Source organism: Leptonychotes weddellii, chromosome 10 (assembly GCF_054177405.1).
Source record: "Leptonychotes weddellii isolate Sample4059 chromosome 10, ASM5417740v2, whole genome shotgun sequence".
Lineage (NCBI taxonomy): Eukaryota > Metazoa > Chordata > Mammalia > Carnivora > Phocidae > Leptonychotes > Leptonychotes weddellii.
This window is the reverse complement of record NC_138378.1, coordinates 121305734-121326171: the sequence shown is the minus strand read 5'-3', so window position 1 is coordinate 121326171 and position 20438 is coordinate 121305734. Positions and strand designations below refer to the sequence as shown.

Here is a 20438-nt window from a genome sequence, read left to right as displayed (position 1 = left end):
TGCAATCACGGGGGTGTGATCGCAGGGAGGGATCCGATCATGGGGGTGAGATCAGGGGAGTGCAATCACGGGGGTATGATCACGGCGGGGGGGTGCAAACACGGGGATGAGATCATGGGGGTGCGATCATGGGGGTGTGATCACAGGGGTGTGATCAGGGGATGCAATCAAAGGGGTGAGATCAAGGGGGTGCAATCATGGCGGTGTGATCACGGGGGTGTGATCATGGGGGGCTGCGATCACGGGGGGTGCAATCACAGGGGGTGTGATCACCAGTGGTGTGAGTCCTGGAGGTATGATGATAGGAATATGATCAGTGGCGTGACCCTGTGCGTGCAATCAATCAAAGTGGTGCAATCACAGAGCGTGTGATCACCAGGGGTGTGACGATAGGAATATGATTATGGGGGAGTGATCATGGGTGTGATCACGGAGCATGTGGTCACTAGGGTTATGATCACTGGTGTGTGATCACCAAATGTATGATTACTGGGGGTGTGATGATAGGAATATGATTCCGGAGGTGTGATCACCGAGGAAGTGATGATAGGAATATGCTCATGGGTGTGATCACCAAGTGTCTGATCACCGGAGGTGTAAGGACAGGAATATGATCATGGGGGTGCAATCATGGGTGTGATCACCGAGTGTGTGATCACTGGGGGTGTGATGATAGGATTGTGATCACAGGGGTGCGATCATGGGTGTGATCACTGGGGTGTGATCACTGAGTGTGTGATGATAAGAACAGGATTACGGGGGTGTGATCACCGGGTTGTGATGATAGGATTGTGATCATGGGGGTGTGACCCAGACTGAACATTTCAAGGACATTCATTTTCTGACAAGCACATGTAGACAGAGGTGACCACTCCTCTGATGGAACACTGGATGGAGTATCTGAACCCAGGTGGGAGTTGGGGAAGTGGACCAGCAGCCCCTCCGCTGCTCCTCTGAGCTCAGCCCATCTGTGCACTCACCAAAGTCACTGATGCCATCTGACCTCCCCAAAGTTGCTGCTGGTCTGCACTGTGTCTTCCCTGCTCCCCCCGTGCCAGTCTATCTCCTGGCACTCACGTACATACTACACTCATGTGCACACGTGTGCGTCTGTCTGCACACGTTCCAGGCTCGCTCTGCACTCTCGCAACCCCTCATGAGATGCAGGGCTGCTGTGCGTCTCCTTTTCCTGCAGACAGGGTCTGACACCTCCGTGTGGAGAACAGCAGCCTGGCACCCATGAAAACACACCGCCCGCAAACGAGCGCACAAAGGCCTTCCAGGGCCACAGATGGTGCCGACCCACAGCTCTGCTCCCTTTGCCGCTCCAAGACCCGCTGCTGCCACGGAAACTGCATTGGTCCCAGCTCCACACGTCGTTCCTAAGCAAATCCCTCTTCGATTCCACTGGTAAAAATGAATAACTCTTTCCGCGGGGGGCCCATGGCACGGAGTTCCTAATGATCGCAGTGCATGCCACAGCCTGCCCGGTGTCACTCAGATCTTTACCCTGGGGGTCTCCCCTGGGAGATCACGCATGACTCCTTGAGGCCGGGTCCCTGACCCATCACACTGGCATCCCTGGAGTCTGGCAGGTGCATGCAGCAGGTGCTTAATAAATACGTGTTGGATTAAACTTATTTAATTGGTATATTTGGCCCAAACAGAAGTGGGTATACAGAGGCTAGAGCTCTTTCTCACATATGCACACTTGTGTGCACACACGGAAGTGTTACTACACTAAGTAAAACAATAATTACTGTTATAAACACCCATACCAACATTATGCTCCCACAGTCCCTTCTAGAAAGCACAGCCTTTTGAATGTGCCGAGGCTTCAGTGCTCTGAGGAGGCTCCCACCGGGTATGGAGGTGAGTGCCGCCAAGCCTCGGCCACAACACGTGGGCAGCGACGGGCCAGGCAGCCCTGATGGGCGCTGGTGGCATCTCCATCCCCTGGCACACATGACATGCGGAGGAGACACACGCAAGGATAAAGATGTGCAGGGCTCGGGGAACCACACGGTGTGCACACAGCACATCCTTACTCAGTCTACAAAAGAAGAAATTACAAGCCTTCAGCCTAAAGTAAGAAATCAATCAATTTACACTTAAGATTGCTGAATGGAAGTGTATTTACGAAGCTAAAGAGCAACAGGACACTTAAGTGCTCTCCAGCACCCAACTTCACCCTCGTCCTGGCAGGGACCTGGCAGCACAGATTTAGATGGAAAGGACACCCGCACACAGGCTCCTTCACGGCAACAGAGTTTCCGTGATGTACCTAATCTGGAGAAGAACTGAGACTGAGAAACAGGAAAGGAAGGAAGGAAGGAAGTGGGGGAGAGAGAGAGGGAGAGAGAGAGAAAGCCAGCCATCTATACGATCTTTTCACAAGAAAGCAGGGCTCCGAGTGTGAGCCGCGCGCCCAGGAACAGGAGTGTGTGCACGCGCGCTCGAGCCTCCAGGCTCGCCATGGCGTCTGAAACATGCAGAGCCCTACCAGGCTGTGCTGCCGTGGGCCGTGTTGTCCAGGTGACAGAGCAGCTCCAGGCTGTGCGCGGTGCTTGATGAATCGTCGGGGGACTCGTGGCTGCCCGGCTCCAGCTCCTTCGGCATCCTCCACACGGCTGCGCACGTCAGGACTTTGCTGTCTGAAGCTGAGCAACAGAGGGCAATGTCAACAGAGCGTGGTACGTGGCCACAATCCAGACAGCACAGCACACCCCCTTTAAAATAGCGGTGGCAGGGCACACCGCTCTTTAAAATATTGAGCACCGCGGGCCGCCGAGAGCCGGCAGAGCGAGGGGCACAGACCTGGAGCTCGCGAGAACAGCTACAGCTCCCCACCAGCAGCCGCCTGACCCCTGCCTCCCGTGGCACAGCCATCATTCTGCTTCAGAAGAAAATTTAATTTTCCTCAAAATCGATTTCCTTCCGTCCTTCCTCAACGGTTCTTCAAAACAGGGAGCAAAATGAGGGGGTGGGTGTGCTGCAGACACAAACACCATGAGTGCAGCTCGGGGCGAAGGTGGGCCCAGGGGCAGGAGGGCCCCGCCCACAGGAACTCAGCGCCTGGCCAGGGCGCCACCAGAGCCGAGGGCGCTAAGGCGGGAGCGTGTGGGGAACCCCGCCCCCCGGCGCGTACACGGCGCTGTCCTGCCACTGTCCTGGTTCTCCAGGCAGACAGCAGCCCAGTGCCCGAAGGTGCCGCACGGACACAGCGTCTCCCACAGACAACGGTGGCTGCTCACCACCCATCTCAGAGTCCCGACGCTTGATTTTCAAGATGCTCCCGGAATCTGTATTCACAGAGCAGTTTCAAATGCCACGGTGTGGATAAGAACACTAAGCTTAGGTAAGAAAGACCAGGGATACCTGTCTTCAGGGAACATGCCAGGAGCCAGGTCACTGCCCCTCTACACAATGTTTCAGTAAAACAAAAAGAGAAATAAAACAAACAAAAAAAATCAGATTTAACATTATGTGATAAAAACTTAATCATGAATTCCTAAACACAAATCCTTTCAAATGTGATTTCCATTTAGTTCCAAACTGCGTATGCGCTACACACTTTCCCTTCTAAAGGCCTTTAGTACATGATGGTAAAACAAGGAACAGGTTTCAACACTAAATCACAGCCGACACTGAGTGAGGACCATAAAGGAAATGCAGAACAAGGGAGAACACTGCGAATTTCCCGCGTGAAGTAAGAACACGAGAGGGCCGCATCCACACCGGGAAGTGTCCCATTTCTCAGCTCTGTGGCCCTTCAGTCCAAACACCAGCTGAGCAGCCAAGCCATCATCAGTGTACACGACGGGCAGATGCCTGGCTTCACCATCATCACCCATGATCAGAGGATGGGTAGGGGGCAGGCTTTCCACCGGGGTCTCGGATCCGATCCTGGCGCTCATCTCACATGCCGTTTGCTGAGCCATGTGTATATAATTCATGTTAGCCTTCCCGTTTCACCTAGGAAAATGCAACATGCCCTGGCTTTTCTACATAAGAAACTAATTTTCCTGTGGAACCTTCCAGGCACCCGGTGTTTCTGCAGAGCCTGTGAGGCCTTGGTGTCACCCCTAAAATCCGAGAATATCCACCTGAAGAGAGGGCTGGCAACACTGAGGCAGAAAGAAGAAATGAAGGCTGAAACACCCACCCTGTACAGACACAGATGATAATGTGTCTCCCTAAATGACACGAGAAAGAACCACCTAATCTGAACAGGGATGGAGCTACCCAGTGTGAGAACCAAGTGAGGCTCCTCTGCAAGGGGAGGTACATACAGCTTGTCTATGGGAGAACGGGCTGGTGGCAGAGTCCCCACAGAACAAACTCCTTCTCTGGGGAACTCTGCTCAGGCGTCAGGAAAGTAAGTCTTTCCCTGTAACTTCTTCCTCACCCAGCAAACGTAGCAGTTGGGGGTGAGATATTAAATGCTTTCACCTTGAGAACAGTAATTAGACAAGAATGCTTTGCATTGCCGCTTCTAGTTAACACTATACTAGAGGTCCTGACTACTTCGTGTGGCGAGGAAAAAGTAAAGGTTTAAGAATGGGAGAAGAAATTAAAACATCACTACTTGTTAATGACGATGTATGTAGAAAACTTAAGACAATCTATACTGTTAGAAACAAAACAGGGAATTTAGCAAAATTGCTGAACACCAAGGTGATATATAAAAATTAATTGGGTATCTGTAGATTAGCAACAAAAATTTAGAAAATTTTAAAGATTTATTTATTTATTTATTTATTTGAGAGAGAGAGAATGAGAGACAGAGAGCATGAGAGGGAGGAGGGTCAGAGGGAGAAGCAGACTCCCTGCCGAGCAGGAAGCCTGATGCGGGACTTGATCCAGGGACTCCAGGATCATGACCTGAGCCGAAGGCAGTCGCTTAACCAACTGAGCCACCCAGGCGCCCGAAAAATTTAGAAAATTTTAAAAAACATTAATAATCACATTAAAAAATCAAGTATCCAGGGCACCTGGGTGGCTCAGTCAGTTGAGCAACTGCCTTCGGCTTAGGTCATGATCCTGGAGTCCCAGGATCGAGTTCTGCATCGGGCTCCCTGCTCAGTGGGGAGTCTGCTTCTCCCTCTGACCCTCCCCGTTCTCATGCTCTCTCTCTCACTCTCAAATAAATAAATAAAATCTTTAAAAAAAAATCAAGTATCCAATAAATCTCAAACTAAAGAAGTGCAAGACCTGTACATGGCAGAATGAAGACCACTGCTGAGAGAAAGTAAAGGCCTATACATGGAGGGGTATACCATGTTCATAGACAGCTTCACTGCTGTAAAGGGTCCATGAATTTTTTTTTTTAAGATTTTATTTATTTATTTGACAGAGAGAGACACAGCGAGAGAGGGAACATAAGCAGGGGGAGTGGGAGAGGGAGAAGCAGGCTTCCCACTGAGCAGGGAGCCCAATGTGGGACTCGATCCCAGGACCCTGGGATCATGACCTGAGCCAAAGGCAGACGCTTAATGACTGAGCCACCCAGGCGTCCCATGGGTCCATGAATCTTAACTAAAGTTCCAAAAGGCTTTTTGGGTAGAAGCCAACAACCCGCTTCTAAAGTTCTAAAATTTACATGGAAATGTGAACTGCCCACATAGTCAACAAAACAGTCATGAAGAAGAACAAAACTGGCTGATTTACAAATCTGTAATTAATTTGGTACTGGATCACAAATAAATAGACCAGAGAAAGAAAATGCAATCTAGAAAGAGACCTTACAACGATGGTCAGCTGACTTATAACAAAAATGCCACTGCACTGAAGTGGACAAAGGATGGTCTTTCCAGTAAAAGATGCTGCATCAATTGTATATTCATGAGAAAAATGAATTTGTATCCTATCTCACAACATACCCAGAAATCAATTCCAAACAGACTGAAGATTAAAATGTAAAAAACAAAATAATACAAATCTTTTCTATAATACATAGTAGAATATCCTCACAACCTTGGGATAAGCAAAGATTTCTTAAACAGGGCAGAATAAAACACTAATCATAACAGAAAAGACTGGTAACATAGACCACGTTAAAATTAAGAATGTCTATCTACCAAAAGACACTGAATTTCACAAAATTAAAAACTTGGAAAGACACCATGGAAAAAAATGAAACAAGGGGCGCCTGGGTGTCTCAGTCAGTTAAGTGTCTGCCTTCGGCTCAGGTCATGATCTTAGGGTCCTGGGATGGAGCCCCGGGTCAGGCTCCCTGCTCAGTGGGGAGTCTGCTTGTCCATCTCCCTCTGCTGCTCCCCCTGCTCATTCTCTCTCTCTCTCTCTCTCTCTCTGTCTCTCTCTCAAATAAATAAGTAAATAAAATCTTTTTTAAAAGAGAAAAAAAAAAAATGAAACAAAACTGGAAGAAAAGGGCGCCTGGGTGGCTCAGTTGGTTAAGCGACTGCCTTCGGCTCAGGTCATGATCCTGGAGTCCCGGGATCGAGTCCCACATCAGGCTCCCTGCTCGGCAGGGAGTCTGCTTCTCCCTCTGACCCTCCTCCCTCTCATGTTCTCTGTCTCTCATTCTCTCTCTCGCAAATAAATTAAAAAAAAACAAAAAAAACTGGAAGAAAATATTCCAATACATATATCTGACAAAGGGCTTGTATCCAGAATATATAAAGAACTCTCGCAACTTAGTAACACAAATAACCCAATTTTTAAAAATGGCAGAAGATTGAATCAGACAATTCATAAAAGAAAACATGAATGGTCAGCAATCACCAGAAAGGATGCTCAACATCAATGGTAACTGGAGAAAGGCAAAATAAAACCAAAATGAGATGTACTACATACCTACTGGAATGGCTAAAATTTAATTTTAAAAAGATCAACAGTACCAAGTATTGGCAAAGATGTAGAACAATGGGTCTCTTGCAGATTGCTGGACATAGTGTAACACAGTACATTTTGGAAAACATTTTGGCAGTTGAGCATTCACTTACCAGATAACCCAATGATTCCACTCTTAGGAGAGGTGGTCACAAAGTGTGACTTACTGATAATGAGCTTTGTGGCCACTCCTGATTTCGGCAGCTAAACCTGGCCCCACAGCAATAGCGGCCTGGAGATGGTATGTGACTGCCAGAAGTCAGGGGTAGCAATTATCATAACGACCAACAAGGCAGCGTGCCAGGCAAGGAAGGCCAACTGGCCGAGTTGTGGCAACAGATAACAAGAGATAGCATTCCTAGGAGCAAAACAGATGGTCCCTCAACAGAGCACTGCCTGCCTAATACATGCATGCATACATACATACATACATACCAATTCAAAGGAAACAGGAATGGATGAGCAGGAAGCTGAGGGAAGTCACCCTATTAAAAGTCATGACCCCTCACCCAGCTCTGGTCTGAGTAGATTTCAGACCTAAAAGCCACTGACAGAAAACATGGCCAGATCCCCAGGAACTAGGAACCCGTAACACCAGGGCAAGTGCCTACAGTGATGATTAGCCCAGTGTGCACCCAAGAAGACCTACTGCCCCTTAGTTGGTGGTCATACACTGGGCAAAGGTAATACCCAACAGTTCAAGGCCTACTGAACACAGGGTCTGAGATCTAAAGTGTCCTGTCCCTTATTAAGGTAGAGACATTAGGGGGGCAGGTAATAAATAAAATCCTAGACAAAGCCTGGTCACAACAGATCTTGTGGGTCTGCAGATCCAGCCAGTGCTCATCTCCATGGTCCGTGAGTGTAAAATGGGGCTGACGCTGATGCCCCACCCCATCATAAGCAGTGGAGACGTGTGTCTATGTTAAGGATCAAGGGCATGGAAGGGCCTTGTTGAATTGGCCATCTGGCCTCTGCACAAAGTCAGTGGGGTCCTGGGGAGGGTCTGTGGGCTACTCTAAGCTCAAAAGAGCAGGCACCCTGCTCACAGCTGGAGTGCCAGACCTAAGTCTCTGTTAGAATAACTCCACCAGCCGCAGGTATGTGACATGTAGACACTGACTTCCAAATGCCTATTTTCCTATCCCAGTGAAGACAGAGGACTGCAAACCATCCACATCTCCTGTGAGAGGAGAACTGCATGTGGTTTTGCTGCAGGGCTGTTAGCGCTCTGGCCTGCTATCATAATATGCTCCAGAGGCATCTGACACCCTGCAGAACCCTGCCCTGAGCCAGGACAGCGATGACATCACGCTGCGTGCAGCAGACCCCAGCAAGCGGGTGGGAGATACCCCGCAGAGACTCAGGACCTGCCAACCTGGCGAGGTGTGAGGTCCAGTATTCTGCAGAAGCTGCATCCTACACCCACAAAGGAAGAGGCACAATGCCTGAAGGCCTCTTTATCCTGCAGCCGACATGCTGTACATCTAGGGACACCGGGCCAGCCCAGATGCTTGGCAACATGGCGGGCTGCCGGCTGAGTGGCAGGAAGGGACAAAGGGCTCAGCGGCAGGTCAAGCTGAAGATACATGACTTGGAGGACGTGCTGGAGTGGCAATGACAGAAAGGGTAGAGCAGGGGCTTCCTGGGAAGAATCTCAGGCTTCCAGAGAATCACATGCATTTTAAAACACTGCTGTGGCCATGCTTCTGGGACCTGACAGGTGGACCAGGGGACAGCAAGGGACCAAGTGTCACTCATTCCAGAGCCCCATCATACCCACCGGGACACAGTTAGGCCCACAAGGCCCAGGACAACTCCATAGACCGTGGACTCCTGCTATGTGGTTCTATGTCCCCAACACAAGAACACACAGGCCTGGGGAATGTGTACTTCTACATGATACTGTGTCCCTAACACGAGAACCCACAGCCCTGGGAACCAGGAACGAGAGCAGGGCTGAGTCCACTTGCTCTTCCCCCAGGACCCACAGGACCCTTGTGTTTCCTGTGCCCCTAACTCTGGGCTGCGCAGGGTCAAAGGTCCTAATTCCCATGGGGGGGTGCGCTTTTTCAGGGACAGAGCAGGGATTCCCTCAAGCCACAAGTGACAACGGCCAACATGCCACTGAGATTTTGTGGGTGTTGTTAGGTCGCAATAAGCTGACTTATAAACCATCTAGCCTCTGGCTATAATCATTTGTGTCTGTGCTTGCTTCCACTTGGTAATGGGAAGACAAAGTTGAGTCAGATACAGACATTGCCCACAAGGATGCCAAACATGATCGAAGGGGAAATAATATAAGGACAAGATCGGCAAATGCCTTAAGAGAGATCCAGGTGAAGTGCTGCAGGGAAGATTGCCTTCCCATGGGGAGGGGATTATTTAGCTGCAGCCCCAAGGGGGACTGGGGCACGTGGAAATGGACATAAGGCTTTCCGCAGGTAGGATTAAGGTCCCAGTGGCTTTGGAGGATTTCAATTTGGGATATGGTAAAATGAATGAAAGCCATAAGAAATGAGGTTTGACGCCCTACTGGGATGGACCAGGAAGGGTCCTGAAGACTAGCTGAGGACTATGGAGGGTCTGCTCTAGATAACAGGGTGGAGGCTGACAACTCTGAGTGAGGACACGGTGCCTGGCAGGGAGAGGACACGTTCCATCAATGCAAAAACACTAGGCCCTGCGCCGCACTTGAGAGCAGACGATCTGGCATCAGTGTGTAAGACGGGCTGAATCAGGAAAGAGGCTGGCAGCCAGGACACAAGTCAGGAGCATTACACACTGGCAAGACAGGGTCATGGCCACAAAACCACCAGGCAGACAGCGGGAGAAGATGACCCTTAGTGTCCATTCTAGAAGCCCCGGATGCGCACTCCTGCCGTGCGGCTCCCACGGTGGCCGGAAGGCGCACAGCCTCCAGAACCGCCATGGCCCACCACGGGGTCCACAAGGCACAGGGACACCACGGGCGCAGCGCGTTCAGACCTTGTTCCATTTGCACCGTGCACGGGGCCTGAGTAAATGGCGAGCAAAGGCTCTCCAGGGTGGGCAGACGAGGGAGCTGCCGAACACAACTGGGGACGTGCCACGGGACGGGGAGGCCAGGGTGGTTCCCACCAGGCAGGTCACACCTGCAGAAATAAACAGTGACGGGAATGACAACTCGGCAGCAGCACACAAGTCCGTGTAAGACAAAAAGAGAACCGCACTAGGTACGCTTGCAAAATGCAGAGAACCGTACATTTTTCTGAAAACTGGTGAACAAAAGGAAAAAAAGTGAGGAAATTTCTAGCATATGGAAAATTTATCTGGATTTTCTGAAAGATTATAAAGTTTTGTTACCAGAACTTACTATGAAAATTTGATGGGTCCAAGGTGAATCCAAAGTTCCTTATTGAGAAACGTAACCCCTAGAAATCACCCTGAGAAAGACCAGAAAGTGACATCGTGTGTATTCTGGGCACCCGCCAACATCACCCACCCTAGAAATGTGAAAAGCTGCAAAATCTGCTGCATGAAGAGTGCGCCTTGGGTCCAAGGAACACGGTAGGCATTATCAGAAACTCTCCAAATCCTCAGAAGCAGATGAAATTGAAGGTAAACAGTACTGAGTAAGAAATGCTGGAGTTTGCCCATCGAGACATGCAAATTGGTTCTGAAACTCGGAGGATTTCCATATCTGCATGAGTCTCAACAGAGCATTCAACGCAAATCCAGCAGCTATCAAAGAAACTAAGGTGCTTTTAAGAAGGAAACCCCGATCTTTAGAAGGAAACGCTGTAATAACCAGCAAGGCATTCCACTCTTCTCTCTATGTCTGAGTGCATCCTGAAGGGAGGTCCTGTAGCGCCCGGATCACTGTTGTAACGACCTCGAGCCCCGGGAGCCCCGGGAGGGCAGGCCCACCATCGCAAGAAAGCAAGCTCAGGGCGCAAACCATGAGAACGCAGTCACGTGAGCGAGAAGGGAAGGCCCACGCCACGCACAGGAACCTCACCCCTCCGTTCTGTGAACCAGGAGACTGAGGCCCATGAAGTTAACTGGCTGCCCCATGCTCTTGTGGGTCATCAGTGCCCTAGTCAGACAGGAAACGCGGTGGCCTGACTCGTCAACAGTCCGTGGCTTCGGAAAAGAAAATACCAAGCTGTGTCCCGAAGGCCAATTGGAGGCCACTGTCTGTTTTTCACATGGAACACGCAAGCTGAAGGCACTTAATGAGATAAAAAGATAATCAGGTCCAATGAATGGAAGAGGCCTGCCTGAGGCTGCCAACTGTGCCCGCGGAGTGTGCCGCTCACTGTAAGGGATTACTGAGTCCGGCCTTAGAGGAATTCAAAGGAGATTAGGGCCTTTGTAAGCCTGAATAGCTGCTCCAGCCAGCTCAGCTAAAGGGCTAACAGTGCCCTGGCTGGGGACATAATCTGATCCCCAGCCGGACGGGGAGGAGGCTTCGGCCGGGCTCTGGGAGCAGGATGCAGTGGGCGCATTCGGAATCCGAGGGCTATTTTTAGAGTTCAACCATCTCTGTGTCTGGCACAGGCTGAGAAGGATGAAGAGCAATCCAGCTCCACTAAGCAGTCACCTGGGACAGGGAGAGCTTGGAGCTGTGCCTAAAAATGCCTTTCTGCCCTAGCCTTCACATGCTTTAGGGCACGCAGTGTATGAATCATAGACCCCGGTGCACAGGAGGGCAGACTGACGACGGAGCAGGGTCTGGCCTGTCCCCTCGTCTCCCAGCACTGGTGTGACGGCTCCTACACCCCGAGAAGCCCTGAGCTCCCTGACCACAAGGACAAGGATGGGTGGGGAGGAGGACTGGCTGCGATCTCCAGAGACAAGGCAGGCACAGGAACCAAGGGCTGATCAGAGCATGTTAGCCCAGGTGGCTCTCTGGCAGTGGGTAAAGGAAGAAGAGATCCAGTCAAGCGCCCCAGTACCCCCTGATCTATGTAACTGGCACGACTTGGCCCTGGGCAGAAACCCGCCTTGAGCCACCAGTGAAGAGCCCCCACCTCCCATGCAGTGCTTAACCTAGGACAGGTTCGCAGACCCACAGCCCCTGCTCTTCGGGGGACCCAGGCCCCCTTGAGGAAGGACTCTGTAACACTGCTACAGAATAGATGAGGTTTTCCTCCAAGCCTTCCCTAGGTCTAGGACGGTAGCACCACAGGAAAGGGACGGAAGGCTCCAGACCTGCGAGAGCCCATGATGAGCCCAGGGGGTACCACTGGCCAACAGCCAGACCTATGGACTTGTAGCCCCAATCCACCTCAAAGAGGGCTGGTGGACCAACCTGCAGCAATCACCAGATTCCTGAACGTATCAAGGGAAGGGGCAGGCGGGGGCGGGCAGGATCCCACCTACAGCAGAGCCAACAATGATGGGAAGAACGATGGAAGCCCCTGGAAGTCCCCTTCCCTCTCAGAATGGTCACCAAAGGCAACTCTGCAACACCAGTGGGAATGGAGAGCTTGGATCACCATCGAAGTCTTGAAAGATGCTGGCATGCTGATTTTATCAGATCCCACCGAGTCCCCGCTTGGGCCTGCGTAGCAGGAAGAAGCTCTTGGAGAACGACAGCGGATCATGACAAACTTCATCAGTGACACCAAGGGCTGCCATCTGACGTGCTGGGGCCAGGGATGCACAACAACACAGCCCCTGGCCTCTGAGACACGGATCGGGGTGGGGGGGGGGGGACATCTTCTCCCAGAACCAGTCTGGAGGGGTCGCCAGCAGCCAGGTCCATCAGCAGCCAGGACAACAGTTCCTGCCCTGGCAAGCCCACATCGGTGCTCACAGCTCCCCACCAGAACCCCATCCAGAGTGGGCACGCCTTGCCCCAAATCCAGTCCCCGCCCTGCCTGTTTCTGTAGGGCCGGGAGCTAAGGATGGTGTGCACTTCAAAGGAGACATGACAGGAAAGGGCAGTCTCTGAGAGCGGGACTGACCGGCCCACTAAGCCCGCAATCCTCGCGCCCCGGCCCTTCCTGGCTCAGAGCATGCTCGCATGCGCCCTTCACACCCCGCTCTGTGATAAACCACGGGGCTCCACTGCAATGGGGTCCGTGAGTGGTGTGCGGTGAGAGTGCCAGGGAGCTCAGCCCCTGAATGGGCCCCAGACCCTTGTCTCTCTACGATCCCGCTGCCTCAGCCTGGCAACAACCTTCCTACAGTGCTGACACAGAACTGGTGCCGAGGCTTCCTGCCCACACAGCCCGGTGTGTGAGACCTCACGCCCAGGCTGGCATTCTGGTTCCCTCCACAGGCCCCTGCATGGCCGCTCTGCACCCTGCCCACAGCCCCGGGGGTCTCGCTCCCTCCACACTCCAGGGCACACCACGCCCTGCTGTGACTGCTGTGACCACCTGACACCAAGGGTGGCCTACTGCCTGCCCAGGACTGCCCCCCGCTGTCCAGCCACGTGCACCCCCCACCATCCAGCGGCGTGCAACCCCCCTCTCCTACCCCCTTCCCTGCCACCCTGCCACGTGTGCCGCCCCCCCCGCCGTCCAGCGGCATGTACCACCCCCCGACGTCCGGCCTTGTGCGTCCCCCCTTCCCCTACCCCCCCGTCATCTATAACCTCGTGCACCCCACCTTCCCTGGACGTCCAGCAGCGTGCACCCAGCCCCTCCCCTGATGTCCCAGCACGGTCTGCACCCGCTCCCTCCACTTCCCCTCCCTGGGTCCCCGACTGAGTCCTAGGGTGCCAGAGCAAGTTACCTTATATCAGGTATGAGTAAGTCTTCTGTCATAGTTAGTAACTCCTTATATCTAACTAGCTGGTTTCCACCCCATGACCCAGGTGGCACCTGGTGATCTCATCCAAACGCTGTGTCGCAGGGAGAGTGAAAGGCAGGTGCACGGGGTGGGGAGAAGGCCTGTGGAACCCCAGTGCCACCGCCTAAGTGACATTCCTAAGTGTCTAGCCATCTGGACCATGTTGCGGTATCTTCACCACTAGGAGGCCCAACTTTTGGTGGCCCTTTTGAATCAGGGAGGCAATAGACGACATGCTGACCATGGGGCTCTAACCCAGCGACCTGTCAGGCTGACACCTAAGTGGAGCTTGAACCAAGAGGCGTTCTGCTGGAGGTCCAGGCACAGGGCCCCGCTGGTGCTTGCAGTTTCCAGGCCAAACAAGACCACAGTGTAGAGCCTCCGGCGAGCCCCATGGCAGAGTCCTAGGCCAGACCTAGAATCCTGTGGCCAAGCAGTGCCCACGTACACGTGGCCATCACCCTGCTGTGAGGAAACAGCTCCTGGCTGGCTCCTGGACCCTGGTGGGCAGGACTGGACCCTGACCGTGGGAGGCAGATGCCGTGCGCCGAGTCCTGCACATCAGAGCACGTGTGTCATCTGATCCACCACGCCGTCAGGAGGGCAGACACATCTAACATCAAGTGGGAATTCTGTGCATTCCAAACAAAATGGGGCCCCAGCAGGTCCTGAAAGTGGAGCAGGTTCCTCATGCGGTGGCTGCACTGGTTCTGCTCTGGGGATAATCCTCTGATCCCGAGGGAGGAACACCCGCCCTGAGCTTACAGACAGCCCTGCCCAGACACGGCGCCGACAGGAGGTACCCCATGCAGCAGTGTCTGGAAGGAGAGCTTATGCCCGCTGGTCCACGCTGCCCAGGTGTGTGGATGGTCAGAGACACAACTGCATCAGCGTCTGGACAGTGGCTTCCATCGTGGCCCCGAGATCAGGCTTGGCAAGAAGAGAGCAAAAGCAAAGCAAGGCAGGCACGCCGGTGGACTGCTGAGACGCAGCAGAGCGTGAGTGCACCTTCCCCATATGAACACTCACCGTGGCATCTCAGCCACGAGGGGCCTGCTGCACAAACACCAGCCATTCCCCCACACCCAGGCTGCGAGGTTCCTAGAACATCACCACATGTGGGGTGCAAGCCGCTCCCGGGAGGAGAAGATCCGTGTCATACCAGCAGCCCCCTTTGGCCTGAACTCCCCATCTGCTGTATGAAATGCCCTCTTTCTGAAACACCTGGTGTGGTCTCTTGATCCTGACGGATAAACTCACCCTGATATCTCTAAGGATGGTGGTATCATTCACTGATGAGTAAGAGAAAAAACAGAGTTTTGGATTGTGCTGCTCCTGAGATGCCCAGGAGAGATCTCAGTAACAGGGCCACAAGCCAGTCTGATGTCTATATGTGAAGCCCAGGAAAGAAGTGAAGGGTTTAAGATTATTTTTCTCATGGGGACACCAGGGTGGCTCAGTTGGTTAAGCATCTAACTCTTGCTCTCAGCAAATGCCATGATCTCAGGGTTGTGAGATCGAGCCCCGCATCGGGCTCCGCACTCAGCAGAGAGTCTGTTTGAGGTTCTCTCTCTCCCTCTGCCCCTCTCCCTGTTTGTGCGCACTCTCTCTCTCTCTCAAATAAATAAATAAATATTTTTTAAAAAGATTATTTTTCTCTTTCACTGTGTTTTTCAACAGTTTCATTTATCAAATTCATAGATTCTGGGACTTCTGATTCTAACAATACAGCTAATTAAGCATCTTGAAAAAAATTATGTTTCCATAAAACACTTATCTATATTTTTAAATGCACAGTTGTGCTTTCAGGAAAATAAAACAATATGATCAGGAGCAAAAACTAAAGCTGTTGTTGAAGCCAGAAATGTAAGCTACAGCTGCCCTTTCCATATCTGTCTCCACTGGGAATCTACAGACCACACAGTGAACAGGAAATAGGCATGAGGCCCACAAAAGGTAGAGCATCGGGATTGGGACCTTTGCAAAAGTCTAGACTCCCAAAGGGCCACTTTCTCATTAAAAGAATGAGCTGGTATAGAGACACGTGTTTATCTCAGCCATGGCTCGGAGCAGAGAGCAGTCTACCTGGGAATCTGTATCCTACCCTGGTCCTCACAGAAGTCTGCGTTTGAATTTATACTGCTGGTATCCTGGACCGGGAAATCCTAGGCCAAGAATTTAACTAGAGGTCCTAGTCATTGGCAGCCCCGGGCATTTTGCAGAGGAGGCAAACTCTCTAGAAGAATGCACCCCCAGGCCAGGCGCTCAGGATTCCTACAGCTTCAGAGCAGCCCCGTAAGGGGCTTGTACTAAAACAGGGTGAAATTCACACTGACTACAGTGCCTCTGAGTGAGAGCCGGCCAGAAGAAGGAACCCCAGAGTGAGAACTCCAATGACTTCAGCCATGAGAATCTTTAAATTACTCAAAGAAATGAAAGCTGGAATAAAAAATGATCAAGCAAAAAAGACCACCAAAATTTACCAGGAATGTTTTTAAAAGAACCAAATAAAATGCCTAGAAATAAAACTTATGACTGTTGAAATAAACATCTCAGTTGGCAATTTTATAGCAGATTAGAAACAACTGGAAGAATTAAGCACTGGGAATGGTGTGAAGGAAGTGCCCAGAGGGCTGCAGACACGTACAGAGATGGAGACGTGGGGGGGCACGGAGTCCTGCCGCCCAGCCCCGGGGGCGCAGGGGGAGGCAGAGGCTGTGGGAGAGGTCGGGGGTCGGTCCACACAACCTAGAAGGATTCTGTAGTCAGACAGCTTACCGGTGTCTGAGTGCTTTCTTCGATGTATTGAAACTAAAACTGGATATCACAGATGACATTTTTGGGAATAATTTATGTAAGAAGGGTGAGACAGAAGCAGAAGACTCAGCTCAGTGAAAATGCCTGGACCCCATGTCGGGGACAGACACATTAAAACGGTAAGAAGCGAGGGGCAGCTAGAATGTGTAGCGAGCACTGCGCACTCACTATGTGCCAATCTCCAAAGTGTTTCCCGGGTACTAACTTGTTTATCCGCCTCACAGCCTTAAAACGCAGGAACATCCCCACTCACCCAGGCATTTTTATGGTTTCCCCTCTTTTATTTTGTTTTAAAGATTTTATTTATTTATTTGAAAGAGAGCGAGAGCACGAGCAGGGGGAGGGGCAGAGGGAGAGGGCATCTCAAGCCGGCCCCCCACAGAGCACAGAGCCTGACACGGGGCTCGATCCCACAACCCTGAGACCATGACCTAAGCTGAAACCAGGAGGTGGACATTCAACCAACTGTGCCAGCCAGGCACCCCTGGTTTCCCTTCTTTTTAATCAAGTGACCAAAGTACATGGGACGGGTAAGATCCTCCCTGGTGGTCAGAGAAAACACGTCACCTGGATCGGCAGGCCCTGACCCACGCCCGCACCCCCTTCTCCTGGCTGTACAACCCTGGAGAAGTAACTCACCTTCCCTGCGGGCCGACACCTCTGTAACCTCAGGGACTGTGGTGAGGATGCCAGGCGGTTGAAGGAAAGCACATTTAAAGGGTCGGCTCGGACACCAGCAGCAGCACCTCCTCTCTCTCATTCTGGGTCTGAAAGCAAGTGTCTGAGGCTCCCTACAGGACAGGCCCACCAGGGGGGTGGAGCCACGTAGCACAGACAGGTGAGGTCTCCACGAACGCCCCTCGTCCCAGAGCGCAGCCCAGCACCCTGCCCTCCTAGGAGCTCCTGGCACTGTCCTCCCTCACGCTTCCTGAGCATCCCCGCCCGGATCATGTGCACGTGTAGCAGGACGTCCCCCAGCCACACCATCATGTCCCCCAGGCCCTGCAGACCCACATCCTTGGACCCATGGCCCCATGTTGCCCCCGGGCGCCAGGGATGCCGCTCCGAGCCTCATCCAAGGGTCGGCTTCTCAGCAGCTGCTGCAAGGAACATGCCTCCACCCCCACAGCAGCTCCCAGCGAGGCTGCCCACAGCCGTCCCCTCCATCCACAGCCCTGCCTAGCAGACGCTTAGCACCAGCACCCTGGCAGGACATAGCCAGGCCCAGCCCACCCTCTCCATCCTGCTTGCCAAGCCCGCGGCTAGGCCAGGGCTGCCTCTCTAGGGGGCGCTGGGCTCTGTCCCGGACCTGGGTCACCATCTGGCTACGAGAGGTCTGCTCGCCTCAAGAACCCAACTACAGAGAGACCCGGCTCTCTCCAGCGACCGAGCCCTCGGAAGCTGAGGCTCCATCCCTGTGCCAGTGCCCTGAGGGCTGCCCGGAGGGGGTGTCTGCACGGCACGACCCCAGCCTCACCCCCGGCCCGACGGCCTCATGGCCGACCACGCAGAGCACCCCCACGCCTCCAGGAGAACTCTGCGCTGACAGTGCGTTGACTTGCGGTCCGCATGCAGCCACTCGTTTCTCAGGACTACAAAAAGGCACCAGTGACACTTGCTTGTCATCCCAGTGTTTGCTTTCTGGACAGGGACCACCCACATTCCCATTAGAACGGAAAACGCGGTGATTCATCAGCATTAGCTAGAGCAAAAATGGCACGCAGCACCTTCGGCGATGGTTTCTGAAATCACCATTATAAACTACGCTGGCACCCACTCATGTCAGAAATTAATTAGTACCCCCCAAAACACCTTCATACCTTCATTCTTCGATAATGCGATGATTTGCTGATTGATGTGTTTAGGTTTCTACTCCATGCCCCAAGCTAAAGCATCAAAAGCTGCCTCCCAAAAATACCAGTGCACATGGCTTCTACACAGAAATACTCAGCGTGTTCAGTAGGCGCTGGGGACGCGTGGGAAGAGTGTGCACGTGTGGAGCGCGCGGGGGGCGGCTCCGAGCCACGGCCTCGGCGCAGCGTGATTGCAGACGGGCACCAGGGTCCGCTCTCTGGCTCTGGGAGGACCCAGGAGGCAGAAGACGGGGCATATTCATGACAGCCCCATGAAACACGGGGGTGCTGCGCGGTAGAAAGAGTGCAGGGTGGACGCGGCGGCTGTGTGATCTGCGGACGACGGGCATGCACAGCCAACAACCACGACGGCACCGCCGTGTGCACACGGCGCGGGGACCTCAGAGCTGTCCCACCACACGCCCCACGGTCTCCCGTCACCGCGCCCCGGGTCCCAGGATCAAAGCGGTGGCAGGACCAGCTCACTGGGTGTCCCAGAGCTGCCGTCTGCTAGGAGCGTGCCGTGAGGAGGGGGACAAAGCTCAGGGCATCCTGGCTTATGCTCTTCTAGGAGTTACCCTCCAACAGGAAAGGCAAGTGTTGTGCTTCACTCTTCTCCTGGGGCAAGAGCGGGGGGTAACGAGGGAGAATTCGGCCATAATTCCAGGACTTTCTCTTCCCACGTTGTCCCCTGCAAACACTTGGCTACCACGGCATTTGCACAGGGCCTCCTCCCCCACCCCAGGTGCGCCATGTGCCTTTATCACCCGCGTCTAAGCTTGTCTACGGACAAGCAGACACCCCTGCTGCCCACAGGCCGCACAGCCTACCTGCTCCTGTCTCCCCTCCCCGTGCTGCCCCAGGCTGCACCACTAAGGGTCATCCTGCTGCGTGGCTGGGACGAGGAGTCACCAGGCCACCGATGGACAGACACCATCTCCTCACCTGTCTGTCCTTATTCACCTGTGGTCAGCTCCCCCGCTGGAATCTGAGCTCCCGGACGGTGGGGCTGTGGCTGTCTGATTCACTGCACCTGCCTGGTAGGCAAGAAAGGTCAGTGGATGCTTGCTGGGGAAGTCAGCTTGCTTTTCCAAGTCAGGGCAAATGTCCCATCTGACTTTACTATTAGCAAGCAAGTTCTTTGGGAAGGCCACCTAGCATGGCTCCTTGAGTACAACATGCGCTCAGCATGGTGACCGGACGTGCTTCCTCCAGCCCCTGAGGCGAATCCAGCTCAGCTCTGCGCCCAGGGCCAGAGTGCTAAGGTCGCGTGCTCCCTGCTGCCTGCAAGGGCCCTTCCGGCTTCCAGGTCACTGCAGCCCCACTGTGTGCCCCCAAGTCATTCCTAGGAGCCACCTGCATGGTGGGCGCTGCCCCCTTTCCTTGTCCCCTTCTTCCTGGTTCATACACATTCTGTCACTTTTCTCCTGCTCCAGGTGCTGCACACAGCTGTGGGGCTGCTTCCTGCACAAAGAGCCCAGCAGAGGGGAGGGGCAAAGTGTCCCTGCACCTGCCCCCCCCCAGGACACAAACATGCCCCCCACGCAGCAACCCTATGCTGGCCCCAGGATGGGGCTCCTCTCCTCTGTGTGTGCATCTGACTCCTCATCTGCAATAGTGGTTGGCTTACACTAATTAGTACAAAAATCCACCCAACTTGAAAACTCGGGAAAGTACATTTGTCTACTGTCCCACACGTGCCCTCCAGTTGGCAGTGGACCTGCCCCTGCTTCTGACGTCCTGTCAGCCAGGAGGCCAGGGGGTGTCTGCGGACATCACCAGCCCCGGTGGCCAGCCTTGAGGGGTAAGGAGAGGGTAAAGAGCAACTCTAAGAAAAGGAAATCATTATGAAGCATGAAACAGACTCGCAACTGGTCCCCAGGAAAGTTATCTTCTTTATGAAAAGGAAAAATAAAACAAAATGACACGGAAAGGCAAATGGAAGGAAGCAGTTGGAGTGACTTCAGAAATTGAGTCCTCTGCTCCAAACAGTCGCTGTGACGCCACCGTATCCATGAGCACGAACTGCGCATGCTGCCGACCTCAGGGAGCATGACCTCACTGCCTCAAGGACGTTCTCGTTAGGCGGCCAATTCAAGAACAGAACCTGATTTCATGAAGTCACAA

The 20438-nt window shown here is 53.0% G+C and overlaps 1 long non-coding RNA gene across 2 annotated transcripts in view; it reads right to left on the bottom strand.

Moving 5' to 3' along the window:
- The window catches only part of LOC145716001 (uncharacterized), a 24678-nt gene extending 6238 nt beyond the window's left edge, over window positions 1-18440 (bottom strand). The window contains exons 1-2 of one of the 2 annotated variants that reach the window (XR_014138342.1): window positions 18279-18440; window positions 2504-2660 (exon numbers count right to left, since the gene is read on the bottom strand). This is a non-coding gene — a long non-coding RNA (uncharacterized LOC145716001). Of the gene's footprint in view, window positions 1-2503; window positions 2661-17097; window positions 17349-18278 lie in introns of those variants that run through there. The other variant, XR_014138343.1, reaches the window with a different exon arrangement.
- Between the last annotated feature and the right edge of the window lie 1998 nt (window positions 18441-20438).